General features: G+C 38.7%; 1 long non-coding RNA gene across 1 annotated transcript in view; it reads right to left on the reverse strand.

Moving 5' to 3' along the window:
- LOC129521611 (uncharacterized) overlaps positions 1-16,015 on the reverse strand; it is a 67,187-nt gene extending 51,172 nt beyond the window's left edge. The window contains exon 1 of the long non-coding RNA XR_008666840.1: positions 15,726-16,015. This is a non-coding gene — a long non-coding RNA (uncharacterized LOC129521611). The remainder of the gene's footprint in view (positions 1-15,725) is intronic.
- Between the last annotated feature and the right edge of the window lie 7,775 nt (positions 16,016-23,790).

Genomic DNA, 23,790 nt, shown 5'->3' on the forward strand with positions numbered 1-23,790 from the left:
AATATATAAAAGTGTATATACATGCACCGAAGTATGTATACATGCACCAAAGAATTATATTATTCACAGTAGCATTAGTCGTAATAGTAAAAATTAGTGACAACTCAAATGTCCATCAACTGTAGACTGGATAAATAAACTGTGGTATGTTTGTACGATGGCATGTTACATGGCGATGAGAGAAAGTGAGCTCCTGCACAATATAGATGAATTTCACAAACAAAATGCTGAGCAAAAGAATTCAGACACAAAAGGACACATACTTATGAATCCATTTATCTGAAGTCCACAGTCAAAATTTGTCTATAGAGATGTATTCTGATAGAAATCTGAACAGTGAGTTTCTTTGGGGTGGGGGATATAGTTCTTAAAGGGAACTCCTAGAGTTTGGTGATAGCTACACAAGCATGGAGCTATGCAATAATGATTTGTAAACTTTTCTGTATGTATAGCCTATTTTATTTTAATAAAGGTTTACTTTGAAACATGCATAGTCATTATTATCAATTTGAGTTTAGTGTTATTTCACTTTTCATCAGAATGAAAGAGATCAATATTGCACAAGTGCTCTTAAGCTGCAAATAACAGAAGACCCAACTCAAAATGGTTTAAACCACAGGTGGGCCAATTTTTCCTGTAAAGGAACAAATACTAAAGATTGTAGGTTTTTGGAGTCATGTGACTTCTTGGGAGTACTCAGCTCTGTGTTGTAACAGGAAAGCAGCCACAGATTACACATAAACAAAGGGGCAGGGCTATGTTCTAATAAAACTCAAGCGAACTTGGGGGTTGTCTTAGAATTTTGCTGTCCACCAATTCTAACCTGTAACATTAAATCAGGTAATAGCACAGTAGAAAGTGCCACATTCAGAAGAAATGGGCTTTATTTGTCATTCTCCTTGCTTGGAGGATTAATGTTTAAAATCCAACTCTGTAAAGACCATGATAACATGGAAGTCCTGAAAGATCTTTAGCTATTCGCTGTAGCAAGATCGTCAAAATACTCAATAAAATACTAAACTCTTTACATGAAAACAATCGAAGTGGCAAGGACTTTTATTCATTTTTAAATGTTATTTGTTTGTGGACTAAGTAATACACTAACAGCATTCACATTTCCAAAGATAAAGGGGTGTGAAGAGAAAATCTCTTTCCCAGTTGTTTCGTTTCTGGAGACAACTAATGACTGCAGTTTTTGGCTTACTGTTTACTTTACAATAGGTCATGGAAACCCCTTCACATCAGTATATAAAGAGCTTCCTTGTCTTTTTTTTAACAGCTACATAATGCTCTGCTATGGAGATGTAGCCCAATTTAACAAATTTTGTATTGGAAAGCATTTAGATTATTTCCAATCTTTTGCTATTACAGAAAATTATGTATTAAATAACTTAGTACACACATTATTTCACACATGCTTGAGCACACATATAGGATGACTTGAAATTGTTGCATTAAAATACAGGCCCATGTATGATTTTGATATATATTTCCAGATTGCCCATGATGGTGTTGAACAATTTAACCTCTCATTAGTAAAATTGGAGTGATGTAAATAAACCATGCTTGTTTCAACAGCGAATTTAACTTGATTTTGCCCAATCGGACAGGTGAAAATGCTATCTTTATATGAGTGAACTAGAACTTCCTTCTATTTATTTCTTTTTCTGCAAACTCTTTTTTCCTGTTGATATTTTTCATATTAATCTGTAGGAACCCTTTACGTGTTATCTGAATTGCAATTTTTTCCTAAAGTTTGTTTTTTGTCTTTCAACTTTGCCAGTGTTTTGTTGTTGTTTGGCCATACGGAAGTACTGGATTTTATGTATATACCAATCTTTTTTTTTTTTATGGATTCTGGCTTTTATTTTATATTTCAGGGCCTACCCTATTCTGAAATTATATTTAAAAATTACCTAACAATTTATTCTTCCATGCTCAGAATTTTCTTTCTTTTTTTTTTTTTTTAGAATTTTCTTTCCCTTTCTTATTTCTAAAAATGTTATCCATCTGGAATTTATCATGACAAAAGGTGAAAGGTTTGAATCCAACTGTAATATTTTCTCCTCAGAGCTGCTCAATTGCTTGAACACCATTTATTGAATGGGCATCTTTCTCCACCGATAAGAGATACCGTTTTAGCTTATACTAAATTTCTTTTTGTATTTGAGTCCCTTTCTGTTTCCATTGAGCTGCTATCTATTCATGTATTGTGCATTTTTAATGATTGTAGCTTTACCTTTTAGTATCTAATGCAGCTAAGTTAACCCTTGTTTTTCTTTTTCAGGATTTTCCTGCATACGTTGGCATGTTCATTCTTCCGTATAAACATGGAAGAATTGACCTCTTTATAAAATCCCTTTTATCTAATAACATAAATATCCTTCAAGTTGTTCAAGTCTTCTTTATGACCCTCAGTAGCTTTAAAAATCTTCATGTAGCTGTTCACTTCTCCAGTTTATTCCTGGGAACTTAATCTTTTTTGTTGCCAACACAAATGAGGTCCTTTCTTCCATTTATTTTCTATCTCATCATTGTTTCAAGGACATTTAAAAACCAAAGGGGAAAAAATTTATTTTTAGCTAAATAAATGTAATTTTCTAAACCATAATAAGTAACCACAGCAGTTGTAATTTAATTCTGTTCAGAATAGTTGCAAAGGAAAAAAAAATCCCAAATTCATACAAGTAGAAGGATATTAGGAATAAATTAAAATATCTTTTTAAAGTTGTTTTTTTGATTCACGTTTTAATCTTAAAATAGAATCCATATAATTTTCTTGTTCTCACACATCACTCACTGTTCATCTTTTGCCTGGTAGGGTACACATGTTGTTTTTACCCAGTGCTGCTCAGGGCGCTCTGCTAATTGCTTACCTCTCCCCAGGGGAAGCCTGGCAGCTCAGTTATTCTCTTCTTTTTCACCTAGATCTTAAGGGAGAAACGCTGCTGCGAACTAGAGCTTACAGCTCATGCAGAGGAGATGGCTGATGCCTCCTCCCATCCCTCGCCCCCACCTGCCAGTTCCCCTCGACAATAGCCTGGGAAAGCAGTATGTATCCAGGAAATCCCTGCACTACAGAGAAATGAGAACATTTCCAAGTTAGCTGGAAAGAAGCAAGAGGGAAGTTCTATCAAGGACTTCTAGATTTGCAACCTGGAAGGGTACAGGATGGAGGACTAAATTGTTCTGGGAGAGGAGCCTGGAACTGGGAAGACACTAGGCTGTGTAGCCTTAGGGTAGAGATTTCTTTTGGTAAGTGGTCACATTAGAGTCTTGGTTCTCATCTTAGAGCTGAGTTGGTTGGCCCCTGACTTTGGAAGAACCAATTGATTAGGCCAGGAGAGGAAAGAGTAGGGTTACTTCCACCGAGATCCTTTCATTCAGGGAAGGGACTGGAGGCCATAGACTTCTCTTCCTGAAAACCAAACAGTCTTTTTACAGGCAAAATCTCTACTGAACACATTGCTTGGGTTCACTGGTGGCCTTTATTTATTGGGAGGCAGTCAAGAGGCCTTTTGCATAATAACAGTAATAAGGAGTAGAAAGTCTCCTGTATTTGGAGGGCCATGACTTGCCTCTGTTCTTTATGTGGGTTTCCTTATTTTAATCCTCACAATGGCCCTATAAGTCAAATATTACTATATTTCTAATTCATAGGTAAAGAAAGTAAGGTTGAGGGAAATCACACAACATTGCAAAAGACAGAGTTGGGATTTGAAATCAAGTATCTGACATTAATGATCATGCTTTTTTTTAAAGATATTTATTTATTTGAGATGGAGAGATAGCACACAAGTGGGGGGAGGGGGAGAGGGAGAAGGAGAAGCAGACTCCCCACTGAGCAAGGAGCCCTTTGCAGGGCTTGATCTCAGGACCTGGGGATCATGACTTGAGCTGAAGGCAGACACTTAGCCCACTGAGCCACCCAGGTACCCCAATGATCATGCTTTCTACCATCACACTTGGTCTTATGAAAATGAATGGCAAACCTCAGTATTTTGAAATAAGGATGAGCAAAGAGATTAAAGTTTTTCTATATATTAAATATTTCTTCCTGTAATTTTTCATATTCATATATTCATTCTAAAAATGTGAGTTTTACTTAATACTGACTGGGCTCACGTCTATGAGGGGTGTTGTGAAGTCCATTCATAACCATATATTTCTTGCTTTAAAGGACAGATATACACACCAACACTGAAGCATAAGTAACAGCTCAACCAGCATGTATATTATACAATGTTCCAAAGACTATTCTACTTGTGACTATAATTCTGTACTCATGGTTTGTAACATTCTTCCAGAGATGTCAGATGTGTGTATATGCCTGTGTGTGTGTGAGTGTGTGTTTATGAATAATGTGATTTCCTTGTGGGTGTGAATTTCATCCTCTCTGTGATTCCTGTGCCCTAACCATATTGCTAGGCAACACAAAGCAACACACATCCCACATTCTCCTAATTCCGTTTAATGTTTCACCAATGGACCTTTGGTTTTATATGCAAGCAGAATCACACCAGTGGGCTTAGGATTTTGGATTTTTAAATAATCAACTGTCCACTCTGATTAAACCAGATGATCATGACTCTCAGAAACTAGCAGAAATGAGGAAAAGCTGGCATAAAGCAAATATACATATTTGCTTTAAAGCTTTCATTTGTGAAACCTAATGTGATTCTTACAGGTGACATCAAGGAGAGAGAGAGAGTACTGGCCTCCTTCCAAAGTACTCCTAGGACTTGGAGGGAAATTGTATGTGGAATATTCTTTCCAATATTGGTGGTGTGGCTCCTATATAACTTGCCAGATGAAAATCAGGTGCACATCTCTTCTGTCAAGATAGAGACCAGTATTTTCAGGTCAGGCCCCAGTTTAGTAGAGTACAATGAATATACTCATTATAATTTCCTCATCACAAGCTAAAGTCCCTTACAATCCTCCTGCCCTCTGTTCCTAGGGAAAGGTCAGAGAGAGGCATCAGGAGGCATGAAGCATACTGGCATGAGGCCTACAGTGGACAAACACACAGATCTTCATCACTACAAAAAAGATGCCTTGATTTTCTCCCATCCCATCAAGCCAAACCTCAGAGGACCGCAGGAAGGAGAACTTGTAAGTCTTTACAATGCTCATCAGCATTATTTAAGAAGCAACAGGTCAGAAAGTCCTATGATGGCACTCTGAACTGACGCTCGACCTATAAAAGCAAATAGCATATTTTAATACCTTAGTTGCAGGCTTAGGAAAAAGAACAACCAAAATTTTTGCCCGTTGGGAGATGAAAATGGCATGGAAATGAGGCCACTGGTAAGAACAACACATATGGGAAAGTGTGATTGTATTAATTACCTAAGGCTGTGTAACAGTTTCCCCAAAACTTAGTAGCCTATTTTTTAAAAAGATTTTATTTCTTTGTTTTAGAGAGAGAGTGAGAGAGAGAGAGAGAGAGAGAGAGAGAGAGAGCACGAGTGGGGATGGGGAGGGGCAGAAACAGGCTCTATGCTCAGCGGGAGCCTGACTCAGGGCTTGATCCCAGGACCCTGAGTTGATGACCTGAGCTGAAGGCAGATGCTTCGCCAACTGAGCCACCCAGGCACCCCAAAAACTTATTAGTTTAAAACAGTAAGAAACATTTATTACTTCACACAGTTTCAGTGCATCTGGAACTGTTGATTCTATCTCATGATCTCTTAGGAGTTTAAAGTTAAGATGACAGCCAATGCTGTACTTGAAGGTTAGACTAGGGCTGAATAATCCACTTTCAAGACGGTTTATTCACATAACTGGCAAGTCAGTGCTGCCAAGAGGATTTACTTGTGGCTCCCTACATGTCCTCACAATAGTATCTAGCTTCTCCAGAGTGGACAATCCAAGACAGAGCCGGACAGAAGCCACAGCATCTTTTATAACCTAGTGCTGGAAATCATAGTGCATCAATTCCACAGTATCCTATTGGTTAGACAGGTCATCCATATTCAGTGCAGCAGTGGACCACATAAGGGTGTAAAGACTAGGAAGTGGGAATCATTGCAGGCTATCTTGGAGGCTGGCCACCATAATGATAGAGCCATTTCTGTGCACACAAGATTGAGTCGAGATGCATGTATTGGTTGAGTGATTAATGGCACTGGACCAGTGGTCTCAGTGCAAGCTGCAAGCAGTGCCTGTATCAGAATGCCCTGAAGCACTTTAAATAATACTGATTTCCCTAGCCTCTTCCCATATATAGTCTGATTAAATCAAGGATGATGCCCAGATCTAAGAATTATTGGATTAGATGATCTCCAAGTTCAAGTCCAACCTTAACCCTGTTCCCCAAACTTTCCAGATCATGGAGTTTGTTTAAAATACAGAGTTCCAGACCCCACCTCCAGTGTCATGAATTAGTAGCTCTAGGAAGGGCCCTATAAATCTGTATTTCTGCTTGATTTTTTAAAATTTGGACCAAGTCATTCAACATAATTGGAAATTCTAAGAGGTATGAGAGAATTTCATTAAGAATTATCTTTGCAAAAAAAAAAAAAAAAGAATTATCTTTCCCAACCTTGTCCTCCCCAAATCCCAATTCACCTTCCTAGAGAAGGTGATCATTATCATTTTTTGTGTGTGTATATATTCTTCCAACAATAAATGAATACTTAACACATATATATGTATGTGTATATTTTAAATTTTTCTTCTTTTAAGGCAAATAAAAAATCAAAAGCATATATGGTAAAAAGCAAGTCATTCCTGCTCCTAATCACCAGCTCTCCTCTTCAGATTCAAACACATTTACCAATTTCTTGTGCTTTCAGAGCCAGGACTCTGTCATTTTTAATAAGTGACTCAGGCATTCTTATAACCCAGTGTGTTTGGGGCACCATAAGTTTATCATAGTAAGTTGAAATAGCTAGAAAACTTCATTTGGCTACTTATGGGTTGTATAAATCTCATTTAGTTGAACTCTATCCTGGATATTATAGTTAGAGTCTTTCATTTAACCATTGCTTACAAAGGCCTACGATGTGTCTGGCCTAGTCAGTGGTGAACAGGGAAACAGCCACTTCCAGTGCAAGTGCTATGAGGAAGGTGTGCATAGGGCAGTCCCAGCAACTCACTTGCACTATAGGTGGGTGAGGGCTTCCAGAAGGAAGGGGTTTCCACACTGGGACAAAAAAGGATGATGAGGAAGTACTATATGGGCAAATGGAGAACCAAAGTATTCCTGTCAAAGAGAAAGGAAAAATGCAAAGGTACCAAGTTTTGATCTAGCACATTTCTCTCAAGCAACCTAAAGTAAAGCATCTTGGTGTTTGTGTGCAAAAGAGGCTCAAGATGAAAAAAGGGAGGTAAACTGAGGTCAGAATAAGATGGGAGGACATATAATGGCTCTGAAAGTCAGGAATTAAATTTGGGAATGATGTAATCAGTGTAAAAAAGGGATTTTGGGGGTGCCTGGCTGGCTCAGTCAGTAGAGCACGTGACTCTTGATCTCAAGGTCATGAGTTCAAGCCTCACATTAGGTGTAAGCTTACTTTAAAAAAAAGATAATAAAAATTGATTTTGATGCAAAAAAAAAAATGAATTGGAAGGGTAAGAGTGGAGGTGGGGAGATAATTTAGGAAGTTGTTGTCAGAGGAGTTAGGTGCAGCCTGAATTAGATTGGCCATAGTAGGGATGGCCATAATAGGGATGGAAAGAACGGCAAACATTTTGAAATTATTTGAAAGGTAGACTCAGCGGGACTTGGTGATTGACAGGGCATGGAACTGGGTCACTCCCAAATTTCTAGCACAGGCAATTAGGTGTTCTGCATTTCAGTAGGGAATGCAGGTGAGAAAGCACTTTGGGAAAAGGCACTGGAGAGAGTGAAGGATGAGTCTGACATTTTGAGTTTGAGGAAGAGAGAGAAATTAAATGAAAATCTAGCATCAGACTAAGAAATAAGAGTTGGTGGTTGGTTGTCAATGGCAGGACAGTCATCTCCTAATTTGTCTCTAAGCCCTACTTAGCTTGCACTTCCACCACTGCCCCTGCTTTTGTCCTACCCCAACCCTTTCCTATCCCTTCTGAAGCAAGCTGGTTCAAGCTTTCTCCACCCTTCATAGTGGAAGGGGCTAGCGATGGTCCTGTGTCCATAAGCTGTGTCCTTCACAAAATTCAGTAGCTTCCAACAGTGTATTAGGTTCTGTAAAAAGATAATACTTTTCAGTTGATTATCAATGATTACCTGATGGTTCCATGTTTACCAGCATAGTGCACAAAGTGGACTCTATATCTTTGTTTAGTTCTTAGTTTATTCTGGGTACTGATGCTTTGTAGTGCACAGGCAACTGATTGCACGATGAATATATTTGAAACAAGGTAAGCCTGCAGCCATACTTTTCTTTGCCTTCTGGACTTATTAATTCTTTTTGCCGGAATTAATAGAACTTAAGCTAATTAGATGTTTGAAAAGGCTCACCTTTGTTTTGTGCTGTGAATAACCAGCCAGAGGCATTTTAAATTGTGAGGGTGACTAAGAAAATAAGGTCTTTGCTATTGTGCGGAGAAATCTGAAGAATTTTATCCATTCTTCAGTTCTTGCTAAATGGCTCATTGTATGCTATCTGTATGGTATGGGTCTAGGACAGATTTCTCTCTGAACTTCACAGCATGGGTGGAAGGGAGTAATTTGGCCTTTCCTTTTTCCTGGCAGTCGGTGCCAGTCCATTTATATGGTATGTTCACAGGAGAGCTGACAAGTGTTGAGAGGTTTTATTTGATATGCATTTTTTCAAAGTAGAAAAAAAATCCATAAAAATAGGTACTTTTAAGCTAGTTTTCCTAGTTAGTCTTAAGGTCATAACCCATTCTGTTTCGCTAAAAAGTTCCACCTCAAACCGACTAACTACCTGTGTTAAATTCTTCGGGCTGTGTTTAATATTTATGATGAAATCATGTACTACAGGGACAGTTTTTAATGATACAAATGCAAAAATCACATTATTTTTCTGTGTAACTTGTAAAAGCCATTCCTTCTAAAATGGGGCTGCTTATGCTAATTTGTTATAGTTAGTGAGTTGCAGGCAGCTCTGTGAATTTACTTTTCTTGGCAGTTCTAGAATATCCTGCCATAACACATACTGAAAAACTGTTTGATGGATTATGAAAATCTGGATGTACTAAAGGTACATCTTGTGCAAACCATAAGATAAATACATGATTACATCTTTAAAAATCTGTTATCTCATCAGGTTAAAGAAATTGTCATTATAACAACCCAAAGAAAATTAAACTATTTTGAATAGAAGATATATTTTCCATTTGTACATGCTATAAATATTTTTAATATCCAATGCTGGCTTGATTCTGCTGGTCTTTCTGAAAATACTGCCTGTTGGAAATAAGCTGTATTCTATGTAGAACCCACCTTATAGATGGGTAGCCACTTCATTGCTCTAGTTGATATTCTTAGTAAAGTATAAGAAGTACTAGTTGTTGGGATTATTGATGCAAAATATTTTTGAAATGTGATCATTACATTTAATGAAGCCCGCCAAGTTCTATTACCTCAAAGATGTTGAATTACTGGTCCTGTCAATATTAAATTTACACTGATATATGATTGCTTCATTAACAATAAATGAAAAAAGTATATAATTGGATTCAATTATATGTTAGCTACATGTAACCAATACCTTTGAAATAGTCTCTAACCTCTAACACTTTTCATTTCTAACAGATGGAAAGGTGTTGGGGGAAAAAAAGGCAATTCGTTTGTTCATTTATTCAAATAAATATATTGAGAAGCTCTTATGTAAAAGGCACTCTTTATATTTTCTTAGGGCCTAGGGAATGCACCTTGATAATTAGGAAAGATCTGGCTAATATCTTTGCATTCTATCATGAAGACAAACATGAAATGACAAATTATAAATTATTTAGTGATTATGGGAAGTGTTTCAAAAGATACCAAGAGGGTGGGTTGAGGGCAGATAACTGGAACGAGTTGGAGAAGCATGCTTATTTTAAGGGAGTTTTTAAAGTTTAAGTTGCATTTGGAATGAACTGAGCATTAATCTTAATCGTGTCAATTAAAAAAAAATAAGAAAGATAAGTTCTTGTATTTAAGGTAAAGAGCCAAAAGATCTCTAAGAGAAATATGGTGTCGTGTGGTAAGAATCTTATACAGACAGGAAAACATCCTTGCATGTGCTAAAAACATCTTACCACTTGAAGGGATGATTTTTAACCCTAGGCTAAAAGTAAGATATTATATACCCCTTTAGAAGGAGGAAAAATGGCTAAGATATGCAGATGGCCAATTAACTTCTTTAGTTAAACTTTGTGCACGTGATAAAATATGTAAAACTTCACATAAAAAAAAACACTTTAACATGTTTATATGCTTATAAATGCTTTGAATGGATTAGAATGCTTCAGTGACAAGGTTAGGTTCTTTGATTAGTGGATGTTCTCACATATTTCAAAGCAAAATGGAATTTTATCAGAAGCTGAAGCATAAGGACAGAGTTGTACAAAGAAATTCTAAATTGACTAAGCAAAGTCAGGTATGAGATTAAAATAATTTTTGTGACTTAGTTTTTCAATAATGAATTTTAACCAAACTTATTTAAATTTCTAGCACAACATGCAGTTTTAGAAAATGTGTCAGTAAAGAGATGTATAATCGGAAGCAAGTGTGATCATCTACTAGGCTTAGATTAGGTAAAAACGTTCACTTACCTTTAATTTTTGAGTAGGGGGATCCCTGGGTGGCTCAGCGGTTTGGCACCTGCCTTCGGCCTAGGGTGTGATCCTGGCGTCCTAGGATCGAGTCCCACGTCAGGCTCCCTATGTGGAGCCTGCTTCTCCCTCTGCCTGTGTCTCTGCCCCTCTCTCTCTTTCTGTGTCTCTCATGAATAAATAAATAAAATCTTTAAAAAATAATAATAATACTTTGTGAATAGGAATAAGTATATTATTGAAAAAACAAAGAAATCCAAAAATCAAACTGTCTTTCTTTCAATCCTATCTCCCACCCACCCTGTTCCCAACCAGCCTGGACCACATACAGAAACAACCACACACTTGATGGTATTATTACTCGTGTGTAAATATGGTATCTACCAGCAAATCTCAATATAGGCTTGTCTTTTTTTATACAAAAGGTAAAATACTGCACACACTGTGCCTTCACTTTATTTTTCACTGAACATTATTTCTTAAAGATCTTTTGTCTTGGATGCAAAACCTTTCGTTTTTTCCAATTTTTTAAAGATTTATTTATTTATTTTGAGAGAGACAGAGAGCATGAGTGGGATGGGCAGAGGAAGAGGGAGAGAGAGAATCTCAAGCAGATTCTGTTGAGCAAGGAGGCCCACATGGGGCTCAATCTCATGACCCTGAGATCATGACCTCAGCCAAAACCAACAGTCGGATGTTTAACCAAATGGGTCCGCAGGCAACCCTCTCTCTCTAAAAAGATTTATTTACTTATACTTTTTTATTTTTTAAACAGCTGTCTAGTATAGTATGGATGTACCGTCATTTATTTAACCAGTCTCTTGTGGTAAGTATTTGGGTTGTTTCCAAAAAACAACTCTATAGTGAACAACCTTGTGTGTGGTCATTTCACAATTATCTCCAGAGAGGTAGAATTACTAGTTAAAGGATGTAATCATTAATAATTTTAGCCAAAATGTCCCAAAGGTTATACATAAATCCCCAGAGGATTTACACCACCAGCAGCAATATATGAGAATATGTGTTTTCTTCTTATGTTATTCATCTCTTAGGCTTTTTTTGTGAATGATTGGGGGGGAAATGACATCTCATCTTCTCATTGTTTATCTCTTTTAAGATTTTCCAATTGGACTGTTGGGCTTTTTGCCCCTCATTTTGAAAAATGTCTTTTATATTAAGAAGGTAAGATCTTCAGTAGTAATATGAGTTGTAAATATTTTTATCTCACCTTATCATTTGCATTTTGATTTGCCTGTGATGGCTTTTGCTGCAGCAGTTTTATTCTTTTGTAGTTTAATTTACCAATGTTTTCTTTTATGGCTTTTGGATTTGATGTGTAGCTGGGAAGGACAACTTACCCCAAGATCACTAAGAGAATATCTTGTTTGTCTGCTATGGCTTGAGTAGTTTGTTGTTGTCTGTCTTCAAATCTTTTTTTTTAAGATTTTATTTATTTATTCATGAAAGATACACAGAGAGAGGCAGAGACATAGGCAGAGAGAGAAGCAGACTCCCTGTGGGGAGCCTGATGTGGGACTCGATTCCAGGACCCTGGGATCACAACCTGAGCCAAAAACAAGCACTCAGCCCCTGAGCCACCCAGGTCCCCTGTCTTCAAATCTTTTATGCCTTTCAAATTTGTCCTGGTGTAAGATGTGAGTTTTCCTCCTAAAATGGTAACCAGTTATCTCAATATCGAGTAGTGTTCTTAGTTCCACATCCCTTTTCAATATCATTTTTATTCCATATGCATTTGATCAATTTCTGCATTTTTAAAAATATATGTATTTTTACACATTTCAACTCAAAAATAATCCATTCTGTTTTTGTATTTAGGCTCCTTTTAAGTAACTGGATTGTTTAATCTTTTGTTTTAAATACAGTTTTTTCTATTAACAAATAGGAAATTTGTATTTGTTGCTTCCTTGAGCAATATCTTTAGAAAGTTATACAAAGTAAAAAATGTGTTTGCAATTATGTGAAAATATTTACATCAGAGCAAATTCTGCAAAACCTGGAATCTTGTGAGAAAAATATATTTCCAGTGAAATTCCCTCAACCCCAGGGAACCTCTATATACACAGATGAGAAGTGGTTTTTGGTTATACATAATTGTATTTTAAAGAGAAAGATGGATCAGTTGGGCATTACCTATACCTCAGAATCTCTCAATGAGGTTACTTAGAGACTTAACCCTAAATCGCATTTATTGCAGGCTGGTTTTGTTGCTTTTTGGGGGAGTGGTTGGCAGAGGGAGAGAGACATAATCTAAGGAAGAAACAGGCTCCACACCCAGTACAGACCCCAATGTGGAGCGGGATCCCAGGACCCTGAGATCCTGACCTGAGCTGAAATCAGGACACATAACCGACTTAGCCACCCAGGCACTCCTGGTTTTGTCACATTTAAAATACATTTTTCAGTTGGAAATGACAGCGGGCTGTTTACATAATACTTGTAATTGCAGGGCTTTAGTGAAAATATCAGGCCTGCAGGTTTTAGATAATCACAAGCAAAGTCATGTGTGTGGAGGAAGAGGAGTAGAGATATGTCTGATTATTTACTCTCTGTGGAATGTACACAGATTATTTCTGGTGCAATTTAATCTGGAAGATTATATAGCTGAGAATAAGAGATCAAATAGATCTCCTCCAGACATCAGAATTTCATGAGTCAGTTGTAAGCATGGAGCACATAGGCTACATCTGACACTGGACGACTCACTCAGGTTCTATTCCTGACTTTCCTGAATCAAATAAGGTTTGTTTGAAAGCCTGAAGTTAGTATTCATATAAACAGGGAAGTGCTGAAACCAGCTGGCATTTTCTTAACGAAATAAATAGAATGGGAACTTGGAATATTTTTTTTCTTGATTATTGTGCTAGGTGGTCACCATAAATGACTCAAACCTAAGTCAGCTCTCTGACTCTTTTGGGGGGAGATGTCAACAATAGCCTTTTACAGGGTTTACTGAATAATTTTCAAACCATACGTTGAATTTAATATAGACATGGCTATTTATAAGAATACAATGACTATTTGACAATTTTGGAAGAGTTCCATAGTATGCTACAAAAAAGAGAAAGCTGTTCCACTACTACCAGACATGGAATAGAACATCCAGCATTAGCTGGATCCTACATACAAAATGGTAATAAAAAGAATCACATTATTTTTTAAGTTTTTATCAGAGTATCTTTCTTCTTCAGAATATTAATCCTGAAATTAAAATGAACATATCAAAAATGCAAGTCTTAATCTACCCATCAGAAATATAATATGATCACTTGAGAAAAATCTCATTTAACTATACACTGAATAGTTTTGCCTATAAATAACAATACATATAAACGTAAGTGCATACAGTCAAAACTATTTTAAGCTTGCTCAGCTCTATATTTTTGATGATCAAAAGGGAAAAAAAAGTAAGCATTACTGAGAAAATGATCCAAATTTCTTTCAAAGAAATTTTATTGAATATGAGCACTGAACCACTTTCTTGTATGAAATGATTGACCAATGTGTGGATTTTTTTCCCCAAAGATAAGGAAATAAGCAAATCAAAATTAGGATTAAGAGTCTGGATGACTCAAATGCTAAATGTGTAATTAAATGCTCTTCATGCTCCAACTTCGTTGGGCCTCTTTTTATAATAGGGAAACAACAGGTAGTAGCCTGTGATAACTATACAGTAACTGTACAGCTGATAAGAAGTAAATTGATAGTTACTACTGATGAGTGAAGAAAATACTGGAATAAGAAGAAAGAAGAGAGGAGCTGTCAAGTTGCTAGTAAGAGGCAAAGAATGAATGAAACTGTGGAAATGGTGATTATTTTGCAGTAAAGTGATGGAGGCCAGGATTACAGTCTATATTTCTGTTTATAACCGTCAATGCCTACTATGGCTTTCATTGTTCACTGATTTTGTTGCCTGAGCAGCATGAACCTCTCTGTTTGTTTCCTTTTTTAGTAGTTCTTCATTTAAACTGCTTCTGACAATTGAAAGGTTTTCTTCTTTTTTAAGGAAAATAAGACTGGTATTAGGTCAGATTACTTTCTGACTAGTGTGTATAATAGAAAACAATTACATTAATTTAAAACTCCCTCTCCTGATATTTTAGACACTCTAGGGCTTGTGGTTTTTTTAAAAATGAATGAATTTATTAAGCATGTTCAATGCCTATGGGGATAAGACTTGGTCCCTATTCTATAAGCAAATGATTTTTAAAAAGATTTTATTCATTCATTCATGAGAGACACACAGAGAGAGGCAGAGACATTGGCAGAGGGAGAAGCAGGCTCCCCTGTGGGGAGCACGATGCAGGACTCAATCTCAGGACCCCAGGATCACAACCTGAGCCAAAAGCAGACGCTCAACCAGTGAGCCACCCAGGTGCCCTTATAAGCAAATGATTTTGTCTGAGAGACTAAGTTGATGCTTTCTTCCATCTAATAGTTAAGTCTACATTAAATGTTTAAGAACATTCTAATCATGGAATTTCAGAAGGAAGAAGGCTACATGAATGATCATTTCAGAAAGGTTTTCCTGGAGGAAGTTAACATCAGTTCTTTTCTCTACTTCTACACTTTCCCTGTGATTGGTGAAGAGTCCGAGAACTGGGTTGTTCGTGCTTAGAGAAGAATAAAGGGCAGGACAGATGGGATTCAAGAACTTTGTACATAAACTTGGGAAAGTTGCTTAACTTGTCACTGGGGGTACTTGGAGGGTATGCGGTGTGGGAACAATACCCCACCCCCAATTTTTTTTCCTGGAGTTTCCTCTTTCCCCAGTTGGTAGCTGGAGATGCCACAGAGGGAGTCCAGGTGGTACAGAGGATGGATAGGATTAGATTTGAGTGAAAAAGTCATGGTTTCAGGAGGTTCACTGCAGCTTCTGAACCTGAGGAGAGATGACCTATCCCGGGAAACATTATGAAAAGCAGTTCCTCTCAGGATGCCTGAAGCTGGCATTGGGAGGAATTGAGTAGAACTCAGGGAAAGACAAAACATACCTTCGTTTTTGATAGGAACGGAGATAGGAGCAGATGCACTTGACGTCATGCTGGAGATGCTTTTGTCTCTGGCTACATTCTCAGCAGGCTTCCTGAAAGTCTTTCCAGCCGCCTGAGATCTTCTGGTTTTCTTTCTCAGACTTCTTCCTGCCAGCAATGAACTAAAACAGAGTAGCAGACACTCCTGATCTGTTCATCTCTAGCAATCACCTCTTCCTTTGAAAGAGAACCCCTCACATTCAGACTCCTGGATCCTGCTTTCTACTCTCATTTCGGACCCAGAAGGTCCCTTTGAAGTCCAAGGTACAACTCTGAATTCCAGGAATTCTCTGACTTTTGATCAGGTTCCCAAATGAATATTTGCCTAATTCTGTACTCAGGTCATTCTTTACAAATAAATACGTTCTAAACCATACTATGCAAACTACTCTAATACTACTGGATCTTTCTTCTAGGTCTGGATTTTTAGAAATGAATGTTTCTTTAGGAATGTCAGCAAACCTAGCCTCAAGATGCCTGCCAAATCTTACCTCGATTGAGCATTTTGTTGCTTACTGAGCTATTCTTTTATTTTTATCTGTTTACAGCCAAAAAGCTATGATGATTTGCTATAGTCAGTATGTCATCCTGACCCTCATTTAACAAATATGAGCATTCTAACTATTTGCATGGCACTAAAATGCTTTATTTTTGCCCTGAGTAAAGCACTATAATGACCTTCCTTCTTTTTTTGAGAAATGGGAGTTGCTGCTTATCCAACATGCTTCTATGTTTGATTTACCGTCACACTATTTCTTCTTTTTGTTTATAGTTTTCTGTACTTTTTGGAGTTTCTGTACCAATTATTCATATAATTAAAAAACCATCTGAATAGAAACATTTTGCCCCCCAAACCGACAAAAATAGAAACCTTAAAAAACAATATATGAACATGCATGCCGTGTGCACACACACACACAATGTAACTTTTTAAATCTTTTTTTTTAAAGATTTATTCATGAGAGACACGGAGAAAGGTAGAGACATAGCAGAGGGAGAAGCCGGCTCCCCGCAAGGAGTCTGATGTGGGACTTGATCCAGTACCCCTGGATCGCAACCTGAGCCAAGGGCAGACGCTCAACCACTGAGCCACTCAGGTATCCCACAATGTAACTTTTAAATAACGGTTCACAGTGAGGAAATTTTAATAATGGTGATATTTGATATTGGCCTATCATTTTCCTATTTCATAGTTGTTTTCATAGGTCTTATATTGGAGGTGGAATAAGCTTTAGTAGAAGTCAGTTCACATCTTGCCTCTGCCGCACACCAGATAAGGCCTGGGCAAGGTGTTGCATTTCCTAAGCCCGAGTGATTTCTTTTCTTTTTTTTTTTTTTTTTTTTCCGAGTGATTTCTGTACCTGTCTCATAAAGTTATTGTGGAGATTTGGTGGAACAACACATATAATGTACTTAGAGGGTAGAGATAATAGGAAATGTTCAGTTCATGTTACTTATTGTCTGACCTGTGTGTTTCCCCCATAGTAGTCTTGTAAAAAAAAAAGTAGGCCCTGTAGGATTACTTTCATTTTACCAAGGAGAAAACGAATGTTTAGAGAGATTAGGTGAAATGCCAAGCAATTCTTCAGTTTTTTAAACTGAGTTTCAGTTACAGTATTAATGCCAAGACTGGAAAGGATCATCAGATGAGTTTATCCACCTTTCTCTAGGGTGGAGAAAACACACAGAGAACTTGAAGCACCTGTTGAACCACTCTTTTGGGTTGAAGAGAATCCCTAAAGAACTGACACTGTCAGATATTCTTTATGGTCAGGGAGTTAATGGCCTAAAGTTCAATTTGAGCTGAACATTCTAATAAGGCAGGTTCAAATCATTCTTCATTTTTCTTGGGTGGGTGGGTGGGGGGTGATGCAAATAAATTATATTAGTTGCAATAACTTCCTCATCTCTAAATGAAAATGACTTGCCTGAGAATGTCTGTGAGTGTGTAGCTACTTTAGAAACTCAAGCTTCCTTGGTTAATGTGGCTTTGCAAAAGGAGCACGCACAGACTTGGAACTGCAGGGTGCTGGCTGGCCCTTGCCTTATTTGGCCAGATGTGTTAATCCAGCAGCTTAATATGAGACAGGGCTCTTCTTTTAAGCTACTTGAAAAGTAATGCATCTCATCAGCTTGTGACAAAGATGCACTCTGTGATTTCTTCGCAGCAATTTCATTTTTTTACTAAAGTTACCTCCGCATAGCACACTCTTTGCCATTTTTTGGCAAGTAACCTAACTCCTTTTTTTCTGACAAATACTTTTTAATACAGATTCATTCCATTTAAAATGAGTCAAAATATTAAAATGTTTCAGCTAGAAACAAACTCACCTCTCAATCTACTGTGCTTCTTGCAGAAATAATCTTGGACTGCTCAGCTTTAAAAGAGATAAGGTATGTAAATGAAAAAGTCCCAATAAACATTATTAAAGGGTGACAACTCTCATTATTAAAGACTTTTTTTGTTCAGTGATGGATTCTGTTAGCTATACATTTAACTTAAAGATATGAAATGTTAGAAGTCAGTTGACCAACGAAATCTCTGAAATCACATTGTTCAGAAGGCAATTTAAAATGCAAACATTGGGATCCCTGGGTGGCGCAGCGGTTTGGCGCCTGCCTTTGGCCCAGGGCGCGATCCTGGAGACCCGGGATCGAATCCCACGTCGGGCTCCCGGTGCATGGAGCCTGCTTCTCCCTCTGCCTGTGTCTCTGCCTCTCTCTCCTTCTCTCTCTGTGACTGTCATAAATAAAAAAAAAAATTAAAAATTAAAATGCAAACATTGGGGTGCCTGGGTGATACAGTTGGTTAAGCATCTGTTCTTGGTCTTGGCACAGGGCCTGATCTCAGGGTCTTGAGATCAAGCCCCATGTCAGGCTCTGCACTCAGTTCAGAGTCTGCTTGGGATTCTCTCTCCCTCTCCCTCTCTCCTGCTCTTTTCTCTCTCTCTCTCTCAAATAAATAAGGAAATTTAAAAAAATTAAAAAGATAAATTTCAAACATTAGATACATACCAAAGCTTTTGGTAATGCAGTTTTTTGGTAAACTTGAAAGTGGAATCTCCAAAGATAGTCTGGAAAGCCAATGTTAAAAGATTCATAAAATCATATCTTCAGGTTATAATGAAAACAGTTTAGGAAATGAAGCTGAAAAACTAGGTTTAGAGATCAGACCACAGACCAATATTTAATGTTGGTACAATAATCTGCAAAGAAGATGTGGATATTTTTACTGGATATTTATTTTTACTTATAAGAGTCTCAAAACAACTACAAAATGCCATAGAAGTTTAGCAGCTCTTCTCTGATTAATACAGGTCCTGGGACACGTTTCTGCAATAATAGAAATGTTAGTTTTGCTGTTCACAAACTTCAGTTTGGCTAAGTGTTAGGCACAATATGATTCCTACCAGAATTATAGTGAGATACTGCACACTTCACTTCCTGTCCTGAGCATGAGTGTTGCCAGGCAACAATTAAAAAGGCACTGCATACCTTTGGTGTGGCACTGCCAGATTAAAAAAAAAAAAATAGCAGGTGAACTGGGTTGAGAAGCCAGAAATCCCTCAGTAATAAAAGATACTGAATGAATGTGGTGTGTCTGCATGAATGTGCAAGTAGACATGTAAGTAATTAGCATTCATCCATACAGAGCATGTTACAGAGCATACAAAACTAATTTCTTTAAAATATGTGGTTGCCAGAGCCAGATTAAATTCATAGTCTTAACCTTTCTATGACTACCCTATTTGTTTCAACTATAAGCAGTGAATCTATTTTTTTAAGAAGGGGCAGGTTTACAAAACAGCAATAACAGTAGGTTATACACATTCCCCTCTCCTCAGCTATAATCCAAATCTCTGGGCAAAAAGAAGATAAACTGTGGCCACTAAACCAAATCATCTGTAAGGAAAGTGAATTAACTTTCATAAATATTGTGATTAGCAATATTTTTTTTTTAAATCAAAGCTTCTGGAATTAGTTTTTTTTTTTTTATCAAGATTTTAGTCCTAGCATGAAATTCATATGCCGAGTTTGGAAGCTGGATGAGGTGAGATTGTTTTCCAAATATGGTAACAGTAACCTAGCCTTTCCCATATGCTCTTTTAACAGGGTGATGTTGGCACATCTCATCAAAAGGTGGGGCCTATTTCCTTGAATATGGGTAGACCAGTAGCAGGGCGGAAAGGACATTATCCGACTTCCAAATCTAAGTCATGCAAAGTGATACAGCTCCTGCCAGTTTCCCTTCCTTGGGACTGTGTCTTAGGATCTCAGAACTGATTTATAAGAGCACCAGCCAGCCTGAAGCCACCAAGCGGGGTAGACCACGTGGGAAGCTCCATGGAGATAGTAATCTCAGAGAAGCCCAGTTGTTCTAGCTCCAGCTGTTCAAGTTTTCTTCCCACCGCCAATCTCCAGATGGGAGAGAACTGACCTTTAAGCCAGCCTTACCTGATGTTGAAGTAGGGCAGAGACTGGCTGTCCTCATGCAGCTATGCCCAAATTGCACAGTCGTGAGCAAAAGAAGTGTTCTTAAGCCATTAAGATTTCTGGTGGTCTATAACGCATCATGAGATAACCAGAACATTAAAACTGAAGAACATTTTGTGATAGTTAAATGCTAAGTGTAACTGGAGCAGGACTGGTTGATTAGCAAAATTAATAAACTAATTGATGGCCTTAGTGTCTTGAGTTTAAAGCAGAAAACCACCTTGTCTGGATGAGATACATGGAAGTGTTAGTTGATCAGGTTCCTTACTCAGACTTTTGAGACCTAACTATTGTCAAATGTCCTGATTTTTTTTTCTTTTTTTTTAATGTCCTGATTTCTTAATTATGATAATCAAGTGAATAGAATAAGGCAAAGGATAAAGGGGTCTTTCGGTTGCATCTTTCTCTTAAAAATTTTTATTTATTTATTCATGAGAGACAGAGAGAGGCAGAGACACAGGCAGAGAGAGAAGCAGGCTCCATGCAGGGAGACCAACGCGGGACTCCATCCTGAGTCTCCAGGATCACACCCTGGGCCAAAGGCAGGCGCTAAACCACTGAGCCACCTGGGGATCCCCAGGTCGTCTCTTTCTCATGATTCTCTGGGTCAGGAATGGGGATAGAGTTCAGCTGGGTAGATCTTCCGCTCCATGTGATTTGGTGGGGGTAACTCATTCAGCTGTGTTCAGCTTGTAGCTAGGCTGGGCTGGAAGGTCCAAAGAGGCTTCCCTCACACCTGCTGCTCTTCCACATGTTGTTTCTGTCCACGTGCTATGGCTCATCACTCAGTAGTCAAGCCCGGCTTCTTCAAAGCCTGGAGGCTGGCTTCCATGCTTTAGCAGGAAGCAGAAGCTGTCAGATCTTTTAGGGCCCAAACTGGGGAGTCTCAGAATGTTCCTTCCACTGCATCCTATTGATTAAACGAAGCCACAGACCAAGTCAAGGGGTGGAAAGAGACTCCACTTGCTGATGGATGTTGTGTCATGCACATCCTTGTGTGAGGTTGGAGGAAATTGATGGCCATTTTGGGGACAAATGGGATGAGTAATTGTCTTTAAAGGGAGAGTGGCTCTAATCCTCGCTCTGCTTCTCTAACCAGCTACTTGGTGTTGGCCAAGTCACCTATTAATATGCTTGACCATTTTGCACACATGCCAGGTGAGAAGAATGAGCCGTGAACTCCAGAAGCCCTGTCTAGTTCCATCCAAAGTTTGCTTCTCATCAGGGCAGAGCCTATACTAAGCCTGGAAGGTGGGGGTCAGAGGGGGAACACAACTAATGAATTCTCCAATTGTTCTCTCCTGGGCTATTGTTGGCCTGTGTTTAACCTCAGCTGTGGACAGGGTAACTAGTGACATCTCCCTAATCAATCATCAGGTGAACTCCGCTTTTGAGCGATCATATGTTCTTGTTACAACCTTCCCTCCCCTTCCTGTGCCTCCTCTGTCAGTCTCATGGGAAGGGAAATCAAAATGCTGTTCAGCTTCAAAGCCGTTATTATCTTTTACAGGGAGCAGGAGGCACTAGAGCTTCAAAGGGAGTTGGGGTAGGGATCCTGGAACCTGGATTTGACAAAATAACTTACCCAACTCAATAAACCTTGTGTTCAACAGTGCGAACCTGTTGCAAGATGAGATCCATGAAGCAAACTGAAACAGGTTTTTTTTGTGTGTGTGTTTTTAAAAGGCTTCAACCAGGGTTTTTATAATTTTGAAATACACAATTTCTTCAGCATGTATTCCAAAAAACTTCATTTTAGGAGGATTATAGGTTGCCACAAGGACATCCTCTGAACTAGATTATTTGGTGAGGTGCAGTACATATAAGATCCATGGTAGGTGTACAAGGAGCTCCTTACGGAGCTCAGCATTCAGTAAGTTATCTGGCACCTTCCAATCTGTGGGGCAAAGTTAGACAAAGCATTTGAGTCCTTACAGGCTGTATCGTATCGCCCCAGGAATTTCAGCAACAGCATCCAGGTTCAGGCAGAGACCTGTGTACCTACCTACCTTATCCAGTTATTCCTTCACCATAGTCTTTGACTTTCAACTTGGGGTTAGGGTAGAGACACGAAAACAATGTGCAGAGAGATCTACTGGATCCCAGATTATCTTTCTGGTACTAAACTATCAAACCCTCCTTATGTTCTTCCAACTTTGTTGCCAGAACTCTCCGGACTCCTCAAATAACGAAATGGTAATGTTTTTTTGGTCATCATACACAATGTACAAATCTTCATGCTCAAGAATATCATTACCATTAGAACACAGAACAATCTGCTAGATCTGCCATCCAGTCTATTTTTTTTTTTTTTTGGTCTTCATTCTTTTTCTCTAAGCTCTAGTTATCTCCCCTCACCAGGATTTTCTTATCCTTCTTTCCTTAACACACGACACTGCCTCCCCACACACCCTATTTCCAGCGCTTCCATTCCGCCAAAATTTCAACTCAGGCTGTACAAATCCAAATGCAGGAAAGATCTTCTTCCAAACATTATGAAGAAAGATGTGATTAAAAGCATTCGGTGAACAGTCAATGAGTTCTAAAATCTTAGGAGGAGAGGTGGCAGAGAGAAACAAGAACGTTAAGATCTTAGATTAGTAAAGGCTTTTTTATTTGTTCAATTCTCATTGTTCCTTAATCCTTCTCCCATTCTTACAACTGTCTGACAAAAATCCTCAGTGAAACGACTCACCCTCGGAGACAAGAATAGCAGCAATTCTGTATTAACAAGAAAATGAAGTTTGGAGGTAGAGTTGCAGATCTGGAGCTACCTCCCACGGTATCTGCACCCAGGTAGCAACTTAAAAAAAAAACCTGTCTATGGGAACTCACAATCGAGCACAACTATATGCTGCCAAACGGGACAAATGGGGGGATGCAATGTTTGACTAGGTCCTGTATCAGCAATTTCACACGTTATCAGAAACCATCATGACAGCTTTTAAGGAGTGTTAAAAAAACAACAAAAATACTTGGAGTTCTTAAGAGGCACGTGGCTTAGTTGAGGGACCCATGGCATGAGAATATACACCGCTGACATAGGTACATAGGTCGGGCTTGGGACAGAGCAACGTGGTCTAGATGTAGCCCTATCTTTCCTTCGTAAAGCCATCCACGAGAAAGCTGCACGACAATACCTGTAATTGGGTTAATGACAGAAGTCTAAACGTCACTGAAGTTCCAAGCGGGCCCTGGACTTGCCCAGGAGGAGGCCGCTGGCCAGGTGAGTGTCCTTGCATGAGGTCATCTCCACGAGCTTGCTCTTCCTCCTGGACGATCACCAACCAGGGCCCGGGGCAGTGCTCCGCGGAGCACCACTACTGCTCCACGCGCGGCTGCGGCAAAGTAACTGCGGACGCTCCCGACGTGATGGGGTCAGTGCGGGTTCGAGGGACTTAACCGTAAAATGGGAAAACCTGGAGGCGTTCTTTCTGGCTTTCCCCAAAAAGGGCAGTGTGTGCAGCCAGGGGTACCTATTCCCTTCCTTTCCCTGGGAAGCAGCCCTTTCCCCGAGGCCTTCCCCGACGCC

This window comes from Nyctereutes procyonoides, unplaced genomic scaffold, assembly GCF_905146905.1.
Source record: "Nyctereutes procyonoides isolate TBG_1078 unplaced genomic scaffold, NYPRO_anot_genome, whole genome shotgun sequence".
NCBI classification, from domain to species: Eukaryota; Metazoa; Chordata; class Mammalia; order Carnivora; family Canidae; genus Nyctereutes; species Nyctereutes procyonoides.